Below are 17,886 nucleotides of genomic sequence, written 5' to 3'. Positions count from 1 at the left end.
ATAATTAACTGACCAATCCTTAAGAGGCCTCATTGATAGAGGGAGTGAGTTTATGGCAAAATGAGTATCAGTCCTCATGTCAGAGGGCATTGGAAACTGTGGCAGGTCTGAGAGGCCAGCTGCAGACAGGAAGTGGCCCCCACGGGGCAAGGTTGGAGGCTGTGCCCTTTGAGGAGCAGCTGAAGGAACTGGGATGTTCACCCTTTAGAACTTGAAAGACAAGGCTGTGCCCTCCAAATCTCTGAAGGGCAAAACCAGATAGGATCTGTGGGGTCCTAGAAGGCAGAGCCAGACCAGTGAAGAGCACAGAGGAATAACTCCCAGAAAAAGCAGAACTGGCTAAGGCTGGGAGGGGCTCGCTTGAAAGGCAGTGGGCCTCTCATCACTGGAGGAGTACAGGGAAGGACAGATACCCATGTGGCAAAATCCTAGTTCAGATAAGAACTAGACAAGGGGCTCCCAAACTTAGCTATACATCAGAATTGGGTGGGGAGCTTAGTTTTTGTTTGTTTGTGTTTTTGTTTTTGTTTTTTAACAATCTCCTGGACCTTGCCTTCAGAGAGTCTAAATTATTAGATGTAGGTTGGAGCCCAGAAGTTTTTGTTAAGTTTCTCATATGCTTCCTTTTTTTTGTTTGTTTTGTTTTGTTTTGAGATGGAGTCTTACTCTGTCACCCAGGCTGGAGTACAACAGTGCCATCTTGGCTCACTGCCGCCTCTGCCTCCCCAGTTCAGGTGAGTCTCCTGCCTCAGACTCCTGAGAAGCTGGGACTACAGGAGTGTGCCACCATGCCCAGCTAATTTTTGTATTTTTAGTAGAGACGGGGTTTTACCATGTTGACCAGGCTGGTCTCAAACTCCTGACCTCAAGTGATCCGCCCCGCTCAGCCTCCCAAAGTGCGGGGATTACAGGCATGAGCCACTGCGCTTGGCCAAGTTTCTCATATGCTTCTGATATATAACCATATTTGGGAAGCACTGGCCTAAGTGGTTTCTGAGGAGTCTTCGACTCCATCATGGTTATTTCCAGAAAGTGACTTTGCCTGCAAATGTGTTATGTCTAGGTTCTATCCAGCATGCCCACCCTTGACACTTTCTAAGCTGTGACTGGCATCAGAACCCACCAAAGCGGTCCTGTTGCAAGGTATTTACCCCTCCTCAAAAAAAAAAAAAAAAGAAAAACACCTTCCACAGTGCTTGACATTTATGGTTTGGAGAGAAGAACGAATGTGCAGTAGCTGAAGGTAAAATGCACAAATTATTTTTGCAGAGGGTTGACTATTTTCCAGGAATCTGATGGATTCAGCTTTTTAATTAACAAAAAAAGATCCAGGCCCTTTGTAAGGATATTGGACCTGGAGCCTGTGTGGATTGAAGGGGAGAGGGTGAGATAACACAAGCCACAGTCAGGTCAGTGTTGTCCAGGGATGTGTTTACACTGGGCTGGTGGGTGAAGAGAAGCAATTTCTATCCTTCAGCGTTGTAGAGCCTTATATGTCTAGGAAGTTACTGAAGAAGAATCCAGCTCTGAGAATGATGAACAGATCAGCTAGATTCCAAACAAAAGGACTGCAAGCTGCACTGAGTGTTTCTTCTACACTGAGCATAATCATTTTCTGTATTTGAACGGAAGAGGGAAGACTAGGTCAAGACACTGAGGCATTTGCAGGAAATGGAAACTTAAAAATAAAGATGCATTTAAAAATCAAACCAATATATACTTTTTTCTTTTTTCCTAAGTGATCCTCTAAGTGAAGCTTATTCTCTGTGAACAAGAGCAAGTCTGAATGTTGTTGAACAAAACCAGCCCCTGAGTATTTGCCACAAACTCAGTTCTCCTCCCTCTCTGTCTTCCTTTCCCTTCACCTCATTTTTATAGTTGAAGAAACTGAGACCCAAAAAGGAAAAGGGACTTGCCCAAGGTCCCTTTGGAAGGGATTAGGGGATTAGTATCCAAGTGCAGACTAGAAGCCAAGCTCTTGCACAATCACACAAATAACACTGGCCTGGAAGCAGAGCATGCAGCTGGTGCGTGGGCATCTGCAGAGGTGGATTTCTACCCAAGGCTTTGAAGGCCCCCCTAAGGAGCACTCATTTCATGGCTGTGGGCTGCAGAGAACACTGCTAGTAGCCTCCCTATAATCCTAGCACTTCCAGATTTCTTCACAATGGCTTAGTGCCCTTCACTTCCCAGCCTCCCAACACTTGTGTTAATATTAATCTCTTCCTACTCAAAACACCTAGAGTGGCTTCCATTTTCTTGACCACACCTTAACTGACAGCATCATTGAGACTAAGGAAGACCCAACTGAGAGGAGGAGGAGGTTGGAGGCCGGTGGGGCAGGGAGAGAAGACTGTTGCAGTGCTTACGTGTGGCAATAGCACCTGTAAAGCACAGTTAGAGTTCACCCTAGCAGAGCAAAAGGCTCAGCTTTTACTACACTGCCCTGGCTGTGGCTCCCCTCCTCATGTTAAGGTCAAGGAGAAAAGCCACATGCAAATGAGCTAAACAGTAATTGAAGGCAGAGCCACGTGCAGCCTTGGGAGCTCCTTCTTCTTGGAGAGATGAGGAGGAGTTTGGACAGAGGTCAAGGGAAGAACGTGGGTGGTAAATGGAAGGGAGATACCAACACCACCCTGGGGCCTGAGAGAGAGCCTGGGCTTCACACCTGCCTGTCTCTTCTCCCACTGACAAGGTGACAAGGGGCACAAAATAAATTAATGCTGCCTTAACTGTCCTAGTGAGGAAGAAGCTCCAGACCAGACACCACAAACTGGTAGCCGAAGTCTCAAGCCAGCATACATGTTCAATTTGGCCCCAGCAGAGTTGTGGGTTTTTTTCCCATTTTATGCTTTCTAATGCCTAAACATTGAGATATTTGACATTAAAATGTACATTTCTATTTTTTCTTGAAACATTGGAAGACTTAGTACTATCAGGCCTGCACATGGATATGGAACAGTGGCTCAACTAGAGATGCATGTAGTAGCTGCCCCCTTTAGGCAGGGCTTTCATTTTCCAGTTTGCTACAGGCCTCACCACTCCTTATTGCTTCACCTTATGTACACTGATTGTGGTAGGCAGAATAATGGCCCCTAAAGACGCCGATGTCCTAACACCTGGTACCTATGAAGACATTACCTTGCATGGCAAAAGGGGATATTGTAGTTAATGATCTGGAGGTGGGAGATTATTCTAGATTGTATAGCTAGGGCCTAATGTAATCACAAGGGTCCTTATCAAAGGAAAACAGGAGTCAGAGAAAGAGATGTGGGGATGGAAGCAGAGGTCAGGTGATGCTGTCACAAGACAACAAATGCAAGCAGTTGGAAAAGGCAAGGGACCGGCTTCTCCCCCAGTGTCTCTAGAAGAAACCCATCCCTGCCAACACCTTGATTTTAGTCCAAGGAAACACTTTGAATTTCTGACCTCCACCACACTCAGCTAATTTTAAAATTTTTCTTAGAGGTAGGGTCTCACCGTATTACCCAGGCTGGTCTCCAACTCCGGGCCTCAATGAATCCTTCCAACTCAGCCTCCCAAAGTGTTGGTATTACAGGTATCAGTCACTATGCCCAGCCTGATACACTTAATAAAGATTAGCACCAAGCTCTGTGGAAACAGAAGAGGCAGCCCTGAGTTCCTCTCCAGACTTCTTGGGAGAAGATGACCTTTCAGCCGAGCCTGTACCAGTTAGAGTTAGATTGGATGCATATAATGAAACAGTGGTTCTCAACGATGCCTGTGCATCAGCACCACCTGGAGAGCCTTTGGAAACACCTGAGCAACACTCCACACTACTAGGAGTCCCTGGGTGTTGTTCTGTGTTATCTGGTTTTGTTGTTGTGTTGTTTTGTGTTTAAGCTCTTCCATTTATTCCATTGTGTAGCCAGTTTTGAGAACTACTGACATCAGAGAAAACCCAAAATAAAAGTGGCTTAAACAAGAGAAGTGTACTTTTCTCTCACTTAAAAGAAGTCTAGAGACAGCTGTCCAGGTCTGGGGTAGGAGCTCTGCTCCATCTTCATTCCAGGAGCAGAGGATTCTATTAAAGGGTCTTGAGGGAGAAGGAAGGGCGGTTGACACGATCCAGTTTGCAATTTGAAATGATCATTCTGGTTATAGTGTTTTATAGTGTGTGTCTCCTCCAGTTTCCTAGGAGGAAATAAGATTCCAAGTTATGTTACCAAGAACAGCAGGTGTTGATAATTACTTAAGCTGGCAGCTGCTGGCACAAAGGGGTTCATTGTAATGTCTATTTTTGTATATATTTAAAATTTCTGGTAATAAAAAGTTAAAAAAAAAAGTTTATGTTACCAAGTCAATAGCAAGTGTCCTCTGGGCTCAAACGTTGTGTAATGAATCTGTTCTTTTGTGACCTCATGATTGGGCCCGAGGGGTCCATGTCTTTCTCAAAACCCACGGTTAATTATTGAACAGCAATCACCAAACCTAGTAGAGTTGGTGCAAAGGGCACTGGCAGGCTATCAGAGCCTGGGTGCTGGTTCCAGCCTTTCTGTGTGACCTTGAGCCACCATCTCCCTCTGGGCATCAGTCATCACCACTGTAAAAAGAGGGGTATAGGAGGAGGAGGACACAAGGGCCTCTAGGAGACTGAAGCCCCAGAAAGTTGTAGTAAAGCTGTTACATAGTGTTCATTTGTTCATTGGCGGCAGAATCCTTGGGCCACAAATGTTGGAGCCTAAATGCATGCTATTTGTTAAACCCAGTCAATTGACTTTCCCATCCTGTTATGGCCGGTTATGGGCCACTATAAGGCAATGGCTGAAGTACAAAGTATTGGCAGGGACCCAGTGTATCTTCATACACTTGCTGATGGAGCAAGCCTGAAATGCTGCCCTACCATCAGTGACAGCAGGGCAGATCTGCCAAGGAGGGAGCAAAGGCTTTTTGGATCCACAGGGCTGATGCCTAGGTGACCAGAGTATGGGAGCCTCAGTGAGCGCTGATTACCCTTGCTTTCCACTTTGCCTCTCTGTCTCTAGCTAGTTCTTTCTGGTTCAAAGACAGTTTCCCCAGCACAGTCCCTTGTCAGGCCCAGCAGTGTCCACATCAGCAAGCATCTGCCACTCATCATTCCTTCGTTCACTCAGCTCCCATTACTGCTGACCCGCCTATGCCAGGCCCTGCAGTGTGGAGATAAATAAGACATCATACCTGTCCTCCAGCAACTCACAGACTGGGGAGGCAGACAGACATGGAGACTGGCAGGTTTCCCTCACACAGTGTGAGAAAGAGAACCCAGAGAGTGGTGCCAAGAGAGCAGAGAAACAGGAAATGGGACAAAACAACTAAACAAAGCCTGGGAAGGTCAGGGGAGGCTTCCTGGAGGAGGTGATGCTTGACCTGATTCTTGAAAGTTGAATCAAGGGGAGAAACAGCGTTTCTGGAAGACAGAGCTGCATGTGCCAAAGGTCAGAAATGAGAGGGAGCCCTGTGGCTTTGGGTGCAGTAAGAACCTCCTCCTGGCTGGTGCCTGGGCTGTGACGGGATAAGTGGGGGCCATTGAGAGCCAAGTCTGGAGCCATAGGAGGAGCAGATCATGAAAGGCCTGAAGGGCCTTGCTAAGGAGTTTGGATGTATCCTGAGGAGGCACAGAAGTGACACAGGATGCTTCCCAGTCACTTTGCCAGCTGGGACCCCTGGTCAGCAATGTCCCCCTTGCCTGGGCCTCTCTGGGTCCCAGGCCTGCCGCTGGAGACACCCTACCCACTTGTCCCACCTGTGTTATAGCTTGTAGCTGTGTTCAGCAGTTCTTGAGCTCTTGTCTCACATAAGAAGAATGAGGATACGCTGACAGTAGAAGGGTGAGGATGCGCAGAGAAAAATTTTATTGAACAACAGAACGGCTGTCAGCAGAGAGGGGATGTGGGAATCGGTCCCCCAGCCCTGCAGCTGGGTGGTTTCTCTCCTCAGTGTGGCTGGGTCTGGGGCTTTTTATGGATTCAGAATGGGGAATGCGTGCTAATTGGTTTGTGAGCATGCAAAAACAGTTAAAGCGAAGACACCATCGAAAGGAGGGCACGACAGTGTAGAAAACCAATTAGAAAAGGGTAGGCTTGTGTAAAATAGGTGAAGGGTGTGATCAGTCAGAGGAAAGTGTGCCAAATGGGAAGACAGGTTCTCAGTCTGGTCCGAGGATCTAACTTGTAGCTTGGCTTTCAGGCTTTGAACTGTCTTTGGCTTGGAGGTGAGATTTCACTGGGGACCACTCCTATCTGCCTAGGCATTTGGCTGCCTCCTGTCACTATCAGAGGGATTTAAGGTATAAGGGTGACTTGGTTAGATGAGAACCACTTGATTTCCTCAGATCCTATGGCAGTGAGTGAGGAGTGAGTTCAGCTCTGAGTAACAGAGGCTCGTATAAAAATGGCTTACATAAGATGGGAGTTGATTTCTCTAAAAAAGTAAAAGAAGCCCAGAGGTAAGCAGGTGAGAGAGGTGGCTCAATGATGCTCAAGGAGGTGGACCCCTTCCAATTCCCACTGGTCACCCCTAGCAGGGGAAACTGTCTTCATGATCCCAAATGGCAGCCACCACATCTACATTCTAGGGATCAGAAGGCAGGTGGGAGTGAAGAAGACAAAAGTGCAAAGTGTGCATGCCTCTGGCTTTAGAGGAAGGCTCCCCAAAGCTAACCCTCAAACAATTCCACTTATATCCCATTGGCCAGAACTTACCTGCATGGTACAACTATCTGCAAAGCACGCTGGGAAATAGAGTCTTTAGGGTGGTCAAAATATTGGGGCTTTCATTTCTGTGGCTTGGTGGGAAGACAGACACTGGGGGCTAACTAGGAGGTTCTGTCACAGACCCCTCCAACTCTGCTATGAGGAAAAGATTACTGGCTCTGGTTGACAGATAAGGACACTGAGGTTCAGAAAGAGAAAATTACTCACTGGTAAGTGGTGCATCTGCAATTGCAAAGCTCGGCTTGGAATTCCACACTCATAAAAGCACTAGGCAAGCTAGTGGAGGTGACTGACTTTGCACTGTCTCCCCTCTCCAAATCTGATTCTAAAGGTCCCACCATAGGTGTGCCTCAGTGACTCATCAAGGAAGAGCAGCCCTTTCTTTTTTATTTTTGAGACAGAGTGTTGCTCTGTCACCCAGGCTGGAGTGAAGCGGCACCATCTCGGTTCACCGCGGCCTCCGCCTCCTGGGTTCAAGTGTTCTCATGACTCAGCCTCCCAAGTAGCTGGGATTACACATGCATGCCACCATGCCCGGCTAATTTTTGTATTTTTAGCAGAGACGGGGTTTCGCCATGTTGGCCAGGCTGGTTTCAAACTGCTGACCTCAAATGATCTGCCTGCCTCAGCCTCCCAAAGTGCGTGAGCCACTGCGCCCTGCCTGAGCAGCTTTTTCCTGAGAGGATTCCAGGATGGTTGTTCCCACCCCTGGCCTTATAGAATCAGGAACAGATCAGGGGAAAGGGGGTCCTTAGAATTTCTGGTCCAACATCACCATTGTACAGACGAGGAGCCTAAGGTCCAGAGAAGGGAAAGACTTCTGTAGATCCCACAGGGAGTGAGTAGGAAGGTCTGGATAGGGTCCATAGTGAGAGCCACATATAGTCCAGTCTTAGTTATGTCTCACCTGGTGCTACATGTGGTGTTTGGACAACCTTTTCAGCTAGACTGAAGCCTCATTAAGGCCTCTGCTACAGGTTGGTAAAAGAAATTGCCCTAGGGTTGGAATAACAAAGATGCTTCCCGTTGTCTATCTGTTCACATGGATTATGGGCCATGGAATACTCCCTCCCTAAACAGAGAGACAACGTGTGTGAGGACGAGGATAGACTCACAAAGGAGAGAGGGCATAAGGTGCTGTGGGCAAAGCCCCCAGCTGGGGACCTGGACCCCAGGCTGTCTGACTCACCATGTGCCCTCTGGGCCCAATTATCCGCATGGTGAAGGGACTGCACTAGATTACAGACTAAGCCAGGTGCAAGGGAGCTGCTTACTGGGCCCCTACACTCTGGTGGCCCCTGAGGAAGCTCCAAGGGGCCCCGTGGCTCCAGGCTTTCCTAGATCTGCCCCTGGGCTGATGCCTGGACATGTTCATGAGGAAGGGGAAGGAAAGTGATCAGGAGCAGGAGCCAGAGAGTGTGGCCCCCACCCCGTCACGAAGGGTCCTTCACAGGAGGACAGTCAGGCCGGGTCTGTCCTCCCAGGCCCAACTTCTTGGGCCAGAAATACCTGTTAGAAATTAAGGTAGAATCAGACAGATCAGGGCTCAGCGGCTCAGAAATGGCTCCACTCCCAGCTGCACTCCTGTTCAGTGAATCCAGGCAGGCTGGATTCTGCTGTTAAAGGACGGGAGAAGCTCCTCAAGAAGCCTCTCTCTAGGCTAAGAAGGGCTGGAGCCTGTGCAGGGGCCCCAGCCCAGGCCCAGGGGTGAGATTTGAAATACTGAGGAACGGAGCATCGGCACAAAGCCTGGCTGTAATTCTTTTGTACCCGCCCTAACCCTAACCCTTGTGATCTGGTTGGCCATGGTGAGTCACGCGGAAGTTCAGGGGGTACCAGGCCAAGGGCTGTGAGGACAGAGTGGAGGTGGCACCTAGGGGCTCAGATGCGGGCTACTTACAAACTGGTAGGTGAGCATTTCACATTAAAGTACCCATGTGGCTGTGCTAGGGCTTTTCCACGGAAAACGAGTCCTATATTATCATTTATGACTGAGCCAGAGGGGTTCATCCCTGTGATGGGAAGAATGTGAATTAGCAGCATTGTGACTCTGTACAGAAGAAGAGCCTGAATCCCAAGGAGGGTCAGGGCCCGTCCCAGGCCAGGCAGGGAGACTGGCAGGGCAGGGCAGGGCGGGGTGGAGTAGAACCCCAGGCTGTGCATCTGTCGCATTTGAGGTGCAATTACTGCCTCCTGGGGACAGGTCAATGCCTCTAATAGACGTGTTTATTTAGGGAATGAAAGGCTCTTTCAATCTTACAGAGGAGGAGTCATGAGGGAGCTGAACAACGCTCCAGCTGACCAAGGCTGGCATCTCAGATCGCATTCCACCTGTCCCACGATGGGAAGAAGAAACTGGTGCACTGAATGGGGCTGTTTATTCACCAAACGATGCAAACCTGCTGAATCATTATCTTCTTCTTATCACTGTTCTCTCCTTCACAGAGCATGGGGTTCCCTAGTGCGCAGGCTTCAGGCCTTGCAAAACCTGGATCCTCCCTGTTTTCCCGATTGCTGCTCTTTGGAGACCCCTGAGTTCCATTCCCAAAGCTCTCCTGAGCAACAAAGCCATTTCTTCCTCTGGCCAAAGACCACCTCTGGAGAGCACAGGAGAGGAAAAGCAATTATTTTCAAAAACTCAAGGCCTCCTCTTCAAGAAGCCCTGGAGTCCATAGTAAACAAAGTTCCCCATCTTATCTGTGAGAAACCTGAAGGAGGATTTTAAAATTCTGGTCTGCCTGTCAGAGCAGAATACGTGTAAATAGGTAATTTCCTGCAACCTTAAGGCATGCTGGGAGCCAGACACTTACCAAGGTGACATTGGCCCAGGCGCCTGTTCTGTGCTTTGAATGTGGCACTAGAATCCCTAAACCAAGCCCGAGGGATGCAGAGTTCTGATTAGATCCTGTCTTGTGTCTCCCTAAGGTGTGAAATGCTTGGTTTTAGTGCACCTGAAAAGGTCACTGAGTAAGTGATCTACTGAATCTTTCTATTCGTAAGAGGGGACACAGCAGGAGGCACTGAAAGATGATCCAGGTACAGGTGGGGATACTGAGGCCCAAGAGGGAAAAGGACCACTGCACGTCCACAGGGAGTCAGTCGTGAGTCACAGTAATGAATAGTTATTGGTGGTTTATTATGTCCTAATCACTTTACAGGGATTACCTTATTTGAGGCTCATCACACCCACGTGGGGTAACCTAACACTGATTTCTATCTTAGAGGAGGAAACAGAGATTTAGAGAGGTAGGGGGTGGTGCTTGGTGCTGGCTACATATTAGAATCATCTGGGGCCTTATATTAATAAGTACTGATTCTGGTCTGATTCTTGAAGGTCCATTAAAAACAAGATTAAAATAAAAAGTACTGGTGCCTAAGCGCCTCTCCTGAGGCCAAGTTGAATTCTCAGGGTGGGCCCTAGCCATGGGTACAATTTGAGGTGCTCCAGATGATTCTAATATGTAGCCAGCGTTGAGACGATGGGGTTGCAGAATTTGCTCAAGGTTACATGGCCAGTGAGTGGTGGATTCTACCCCAGGAGGTCTGACTCCACTAGGCCTCACCTGAGCATGCTGGAAATCAGTGTAACTCATTGCCCTGCAAAAAGTACCTGCTCCCCTTAACATCATCTTCTGTGAGCCTGAAACCTCTAGTACATCATGCAGCTCTGGGACCACAGGTGTGCTTTCTTTCCTGCTCTAAACTCTCCTGATGGTACCAAATGGATATGATGCAGGGTATTCCTTTGCTATTGTTGCTGTAACATTGCTACAAATTTCCAGTTCAAAACACACACGTCCAAGGGAAGGTGCAGTGGCTCACACCTGCAATCCCAGCACTTTGGGAGGTGGAGGCAGGTGGATCACTTGGGGCCAGAAGTTTGAGACCAGCCAGGCCAACATGGTGAAACCTCATCTCTACTAAAAATACAAAAATTGGCCAGGCGTGGTGGTGCACGCCTGTAGTCCCAGCTACTCAGGAGGCTGAGTCAGGAGAATTGCCTGAACTTGGGAGGCAGAGGTTGCAGTGAGCCAAGATCGAGCCACTGCACTCCAGCCTAGGCAACAGAGTGATACTCTTGACTCAAAAACAAAAACCAAAAAAATCCACACACACACACACACATTCAATCTCTTGCAATTCTAGAAGTCAGAAGTGTGAAATCAGTTTCACTGGGCCAAATTCAAGGCATCAGCGGGGCCCTGCTCCTTCCTGAGTCTCCAGGGGAGAAGACATTTCTCCTTGCCTTTCTCAGCTTCTAAAGCTGTTTTTCTTGCATTCCTTATTTCATAGCTCCTTCCCCTCTCGTCTTGCTAGTGTTACATTGTCACCTCCTTCTTCTGTGTCAAATTTCCCCCTCCCTTTTCTCCCCACCCTTCCTTCTCTCTCTCTCTCCCATCCCTTCTCCTACTTTGTAAGGACACAGCAAGAAGGGGAGAAGGCAGTCATCTGAAAACGAGGAAGACAATCCTCACCAGAAACTGACACTGTTGGACCTGAATGTCTCCATTCAGGTTCCACATAACCATCTGTGATCTAACTGAAGGCCATTGGGCCAAAAACATGTTGGTTTATATCAGTTTGGCCTAAATGATTTTTTTTTAAAAAGAATGCTGTAGCCAGCCTCCAAATGGTCCCCAGTGAACCCTGCCTCCTGGTATTCCCACCTGCCTGCATTGTGGGGTTCCCTCCCACACTGTATCAGGGATGGTCTGTGTGACCAACAGCATTTGGTAGATGTAGTGGTGGTGCGCCGGAGTTGGTGGGTTCTTGGCCTCACTGACTTCAAGAATGAAGCCGCGGACCCTCGCGGTGAGTGTTAACAGTTTTTAAAAGCAGCGTGTCCGGAGTTTGTTCCTTCTGACGTTTGGATGTGTTCGGAGTTTCTTCCTTTTGATGAGCTCGTGGTCTCGCTGGATCAAGAGTGAAGCTGCAGACCTTCGCAGTGAGTGTTACAGCTTTTAAGGCTGCGCGTCTGGAGTTGTTCATTCCTCCTGGTGGGTTCGTGGTCTCACTGGCTTCAGGAGTGAAACTACAGACCTTCGCGGTGTGTTAGAGCTCATAAAGGTAGCGTGGACCCAGAGTGAGTAACAGCAAGACGTATTGCAAAGAGGGAAAGAACAAGGAACCCACATTGCGTAAGGAAACCCAAGCGAGTTGCCACTGCTGGCCGGGGCAGCCTGCTTTTATTCTCTTATCTGGCCCCACCCACATCCTGCTGATTAGTCCATTTTACAGAGAGCAGATTGGTCCATTTTACAGGGAGCTGATTGGTCCATTTTGACAGGGTGCTGATTGGTGCCTTTACAATCCCTGAGCTAGACACTTCAGTTCTCCACATCCCCACTAGATTAGCTAGATATAGAGTGTCGACACAAAGATTCTCCAAGTCCCCACCAGAGTAGCTAGATACGGAGTGTCAATTGGTGCATTCACAAACCCTGAGCTAGACACAGGGTGCTGATTGGTGTGTTTGCAAACCTTGAGCTAGATACAGAGTGCCGATTGGTGTATTTACAATCCCTTAGCTAGACATAAAGGTTCTCCAAGTCCCTACCAGACTCAGGAGCCCAGTTGGCTTCCCCCAGTGGATCCCATACTGGGGCCACAGGTGGAGCTGCCTGCCAGTCCCAGCCATGCACCCACACTCCTCAGCCCTTGGGTGGTCGATGGGACTGGACGCTGTGGAGCAGGGGGCGGCGCTCGTCAGGGAGGCTCAGGCCACACAGGAGCCCATGGAGGGGTGGAGGTTCAGGCATGGCGGGCTGCAGGTCCCGAGCCCTGCCCCGAGGGGAGGCAGCTAAGGCCAGGCGAGAAGTCAAGCACAGCAGCTGCTGGCCCAGGGGCTAAGATCACTGCCCGGGGTTTGTGGGCGGGGGGCCGCTCCGAGTGCAGACCCGCCGAGCCCACGCCCACCCAGAACTCGTGCTGGCCGGCAAGCGCTGCACGCAGCCCCAGTTCCCGCCCGGGCCTCTTCCTCCACACCTCCCCGCAAGCTGAGGGAGCCAGCTCTGGCCTTGACCAGCCCAGAAGGGGGCTCCCACGGTGCAGCGGCGGGCTGAAGGGCTCCTCAAGTGTGGCCAGAGTGAGCGCCAAGGCCGAGGAGGTGCGGAGAGCGAGTGAGGGCTGTGAGGGCTGCCAGCACGCTGTCACCTGTCAGTGGTATGTCACATCCAAGATTAGATGATGAAAGACTGAGGCCCATCTTGGGCTTTTTTCTCTGATCTCTCACTCTGGGAAGCAAGCTGCCATGTGAGTCTGCAGAGGCCCACCTGGCCAGGAACGGAGGCCTCCCTCCAGGCTGCCAGCATCCCCTTGCGTGCACTTGGAAGTGGGTCCTCCAGGCCAGGCAAAGCTTCGGGGGCTGCAGCCCTGGCTAACAGCTTGATCCAAATCCCATGAGAGACCCTGAGCCAGAACCAGCCAGCTAAGCCACTCCTGGATCCCGATGCTGAGAAATTGTTGTTTAAAGTTGCTAAGTTGGGGACAATCTATTAGGCAGCAATAGGTAGCTATTACAAGAGATACTTTCAGCCTCTGTTTTTTCTAGTATTGGTAATTTTTAGTCCCTCCAACGGGGCACTTCGCCAACTTTTCAGTAACTCAGAGCACTTTTTTCCATTTTCCTGAAGTGTGCAGAGATTCATTTTCTCTTTTAAAAATTTTCAGCTTATTTTCAGCCACTGATCTCTGCATTCCCATGTTCTAATATTAAACAAGGCCGAAAGAGGATGACTTAGAATGAACTGATGTCTGAAAATGGAGAATTTGCTGGGACAAGTGATGTGGCTTATCATTGGGCTTCACTGACATTGAGGGTGAGGTGCAGAAGGGACCATGAGGACCCTCTGGGCCAGCAGTGCTCAGAGGGTGGTCAGAGATCGCCTCTCAAAATCATGGGGACTTGAGGCTCATCCTCAGACACGCCCACTTGGAATCCAGAGGGGTGGATCTTGGAGTCTGCCTCCTTGACAAGGGGCCCCGGGGATTTTCCCCAGTACCCTGACCCTGACCCTGACCTGGACCCGGACCCCTGCTGCAGGCCCACTCTCCTCTGTTGTTGAAAGGAAGTCTTATCCGCTCAGGCTGCCATAACAACCTACTACACACTAGAGAGCTTAAATAACAGAGTCCACAGCTTAAATTTATTTTCTTGCAATTCTAGAGGCTGCAAGTCCAAGATCAAGGTCCAACAGTGTCAGTTTCTGGTGAGGGCTGTCTTCCTCATTTCCAGATGACTGCCTTCTCCCCTTCTTGCTGTGTCCTCACAAGGTAGGAGAAGGGGTGGTAGAGAGAGAGAGAGAGAGAGAAGGAGTGGGGTGGGGAGAAAAGGGAGATGGAGGCGCCATCTCATGCATATACATGAGATCCTACGGTTTGGCATATTTTTCACATGAAAAGCAGGATGGTGAAGTGTATTCAAAAGAACATTGAATTTCAAGCTTAAAGACCTGGGGTCTCATCTCACTTCTCCACTTAAATCTTTTGTGATCCTAACATTTAAAAACCTAATTTTTCTGAGGCTCAATTTCCTGGTCTGTAAATTCGGGATAACAAAACTCGCAGTCATGATAAGGACGAAAAGAATGAGAGCCATGGAAGGTGACCAGCACACTCAAGGACATAGACAGGCCCGCATCTGTATTGGTTGAAGACAGAGGATGGAGGAGAGAGAATCAGCCCCAGCCTGGGAGCAGTGGGAGCAAAGGCCTGGGGTAGCAAGTGCATGGTGGGGCGGGGAACTGGGCAGAAGAAGGCGGCTAGAGCTTACAGCGTGTGAGGGGTCAGCAGCTGTGGGCAGGATCTGCAGGGACTTCGAGGGAGTGATGGGCTCTGCTGTTTATTTGCATGCCCACTCGGCTCCCACCCAGATCTGTCCCCCAGACCCCCGACCCTATGCCCAGAGCACTTGTCCTCCTTGCTCTGAGGGGCACTTGACTGCCCTGGACCCCGTTCCTGTCTCTCCATTTCTCTGCAAGAAAGTGGACTCCTCCTTTGTCTCTTTCCCATCTCTTCTTTGCTGTATGTTAAGGTTAAGCTGGACCAGAACAATCCAGAGACCAATGAGGATGTGAATGGCCAGCCAGAGAGCTGATATCTGTTAAGGCTTTGTCACCCTGTGGCCTTAGCCATGTTGCTTCTCCTCTCTTGGTGTCAGCTGTTGATTTGCAAAGCTGGGGCTGGACCCGATGAACAGCGCTCAGTCAAAGGCCTTTTGTAGTTGAAATATTCCAGAGGATGCTGTCACTTGGAAATACATTCTCTCAGGTGAGTGAGTAATAAATGCAACTTAAAAGGCAGACAAAATATATTCCAGCAACAAGCCCAAGGGGGTGGGTAAGGAAAAGGTCTCTGAGGGTGAAAAGGATAAGGACTTCTGGGCTGGGAAACCTCCAAGTTCCCATCTCTTTGTGAGAGTCTGTGAGTCTGTTACATTTCAAGTCAGCTTCAGAAAGCACTTTCTAACTGGCAAAATGGCCCCATGATGGAAGGCACCACTCTGGGAGAGAAAGAGCCCCCTGTCACCAGCGTGTGCAAACAGAAGCCAGGCAAACCATTGGCAAGGACACTGTAGGATGGAGGTTGTAAACGGAAATGTGTTCAAAGGCCAGGAACGTATTTTGAGAGAGAGAGAAGAGAGGTCACATTCACATAACTTTGATTACTGTATATTGTTAAAGTTGTTCTATTTTATTACTAGCTATTGTTGTTAATCTTTTACTGTGCCTAATTTATAAATTAAACTTTATTTTAGGTATTTACATATAGGGAAAACCATAAGCTATGTTGAGTTTGGTACTATTGAGGTTTAAGGCATCCACTAGGGTTCTTGGAATGTATTAACACTTTCATCCTGCCTGTTCCTAAATCGGGATTATTTTGTAATCTCGTGATTACATGTTTATAATAATTAGCATGTAATTTTACAGTAAATAACATTTATAGTAATTCTCAGATCATTGGGTCTGACAGCCAAATTTCTTTTTAAAGCTTGATGTTAAATATATTTTAAAGTGATCATAATTTATTGAATTTTTTTGAAAAAGAACAATGGGGAGGATAAGGGGGACTACTATAGATACAAACAACAGAATATTATTCAGCCTTTAAAAAGAGGGCACTCCTGCCATTTGCTACAGCACGTATGGACCTGGGGCACATTATGCTAAGTGAAATAAGTCAGGGAGATGATTCTTATTTGTGGATGTAAAGAGCAGCCTCTGCATGTTTCATATACAAGCCCACTGCATCTGCTTTGGTGGATTCTGCATCACTGAGCCATAAGTATGTCAGTGGTTGGATGTCAAGAGCAGACGATGTTGATGACAACTGGGCAGGTAGCATCTCCAGTGTGGAATGCTGAACAAAGGGATGATTCACATCCCAGGTGGGACAAAGCAGGACAGTACAAGATTTCATCACGCAGTTTAAAACTTATGAATTGTTTATTTTTGGAATTTTCTATTTAATACTTTCGTACTGTGGTTGACTGCAGGGTAACTGAAACTGTGAAAAGTGAAAACGTGGATAAGGGGGCACTGTTGTACCAAAGTGTCTTTATCCATCTAGCCATCACACAGAAAGACAGATCAATACTGCATGATCTCACTCACATGTGGAATCTTAAAAAGGTGAACTCACAGAAACAGAAACTAGAAGGGTGGTTATACCAGCGGTGAGGGGTAGGGGAAATGGGGCAAAGTTGGCCAAAAGGTACAAACTTGCAGATGAAAAAGTTCTGGAGACCTAATGTACAGCATGGCTATTATTAACATACAGTTAATAATATAGGAATGATTCCTTTGTTCAGCATTCCACACTGTAGATGCTATCTGCCCACAAGTCATCGACATCATCTGCAACTATAGTTAATAACTATAACTATATAGTCAACAACTATAGTTCATATTCACGAATAACTACTAATTAATAACTAACTACACAGTTAATAAAATTAGCCATGCCTGGCTAATTTTCATCCTTGTTACTGTACAGAATTCCTCAGTGTGACTATACCACAGTTAATTCATCCACTCCTGTTGCTGGCCATTTAGGATGTTTCCAGTTTCAGTCTGTTACAAATCATGTTGCCATAAACAGTTTTGAATGGCTTTTGATGGCGGTGTGTACGCATTTCTGTTGGGTGCATACCTAGGAGTGGAATTGCTGGGTCACCAGGCACGCATGTGTTCTGCTTATAGTAGAAAATGTCTATCAGCTTTTCAAAGGGGATGTATCCATTTATATACCCTGATAGCTGTGGATGAGTTGGATGCTCCAAATTTCCCTGTATTTAAATATTAACCACAAATTTTTAAACACCCTTTGCAGGCCAAACAAAATACAGATTTTATCTGTAGCTGCCTGTTTTCAATCTCTCAAGTGGAGAGAATTCAAATGGCAGAGCAGCTGAGGATTAGACAAGAGCGTTTCTAATATCTCTTTTTGCTGGAGAGCTCAAAATTGGCTCCAGCAAATGGTTCGAGTCTTTTTGATTCCTCCACTCCCACCCAATACCCGCCCCCAAAGCTTGTAAAACAGGCTTCCCCCTCCCTACTTACCTCCCTAGACTGCCGTGAAGATTTACTAATAAATGTCTGCACATCAGCCAGTGAAGAGAAGCAGGGTTGTAAGTAGACAATAATCATGATACTAATCAGCATCACATCCAAGGGCGTGACTCCATTAAGCCAGCCCTTGCCCCACCACTGACCCCCATCCATTCAGCTGCTCACTCCACTATTCTGTAAGCAATTTTCAGGCATCTGCTCTGGGCTGGGCCCTCAGTTATAGGCTGGAGACCCAGAGGAGGGCCTGGAAGAGTTCCTGGACTCACCCTCCATGGTACGAAGGAGGAAACTGAGACCCAGGAACAGAAAGGAATCTGCCCAGGTCACAGCACCCTTCAGGCACAGCTAGAGGCTGAAGCCCCTAACTCTAGCTCAGGCTCCTTTCTGTACCTGTGAGGCCCCAGACATTCTCAAAAGGACCCCCCTTTTCCCCTGGCACTGCCTCTGTGCCACTCCCTGTACCCCCCACTGCCTCTAGTCCCCACCAGTTCCTCTCTTTGCAGCTGCCTTGATGAGAAAGGGATTCTCCCACCCCCTCCCAATTTCCCAGTCCTTTTCTTTCTCCTCAAATCTGTCAGGCTGGCAACCCTATCTGGGACTCA

This window comes from Pongo abelii, chromosome 13, assembly GCF_028885655.2.
Source record: "Pongo abelii isolate AG06213 chromosome 13, NHGRI_mPonAbe1-v2.0_pri, whole genome shotgun sequence".
NCBI classification, from domain to species: Eukaryota; Metazoa; Chordata; class Mammalia; order Primates; family Hominidae; genus Pongo; species Pongo abelii.
The sequence above is the reverse complement of the archived record's forward strand: the minus strand, read 5'-3'. Positions refer to the sequence as shown.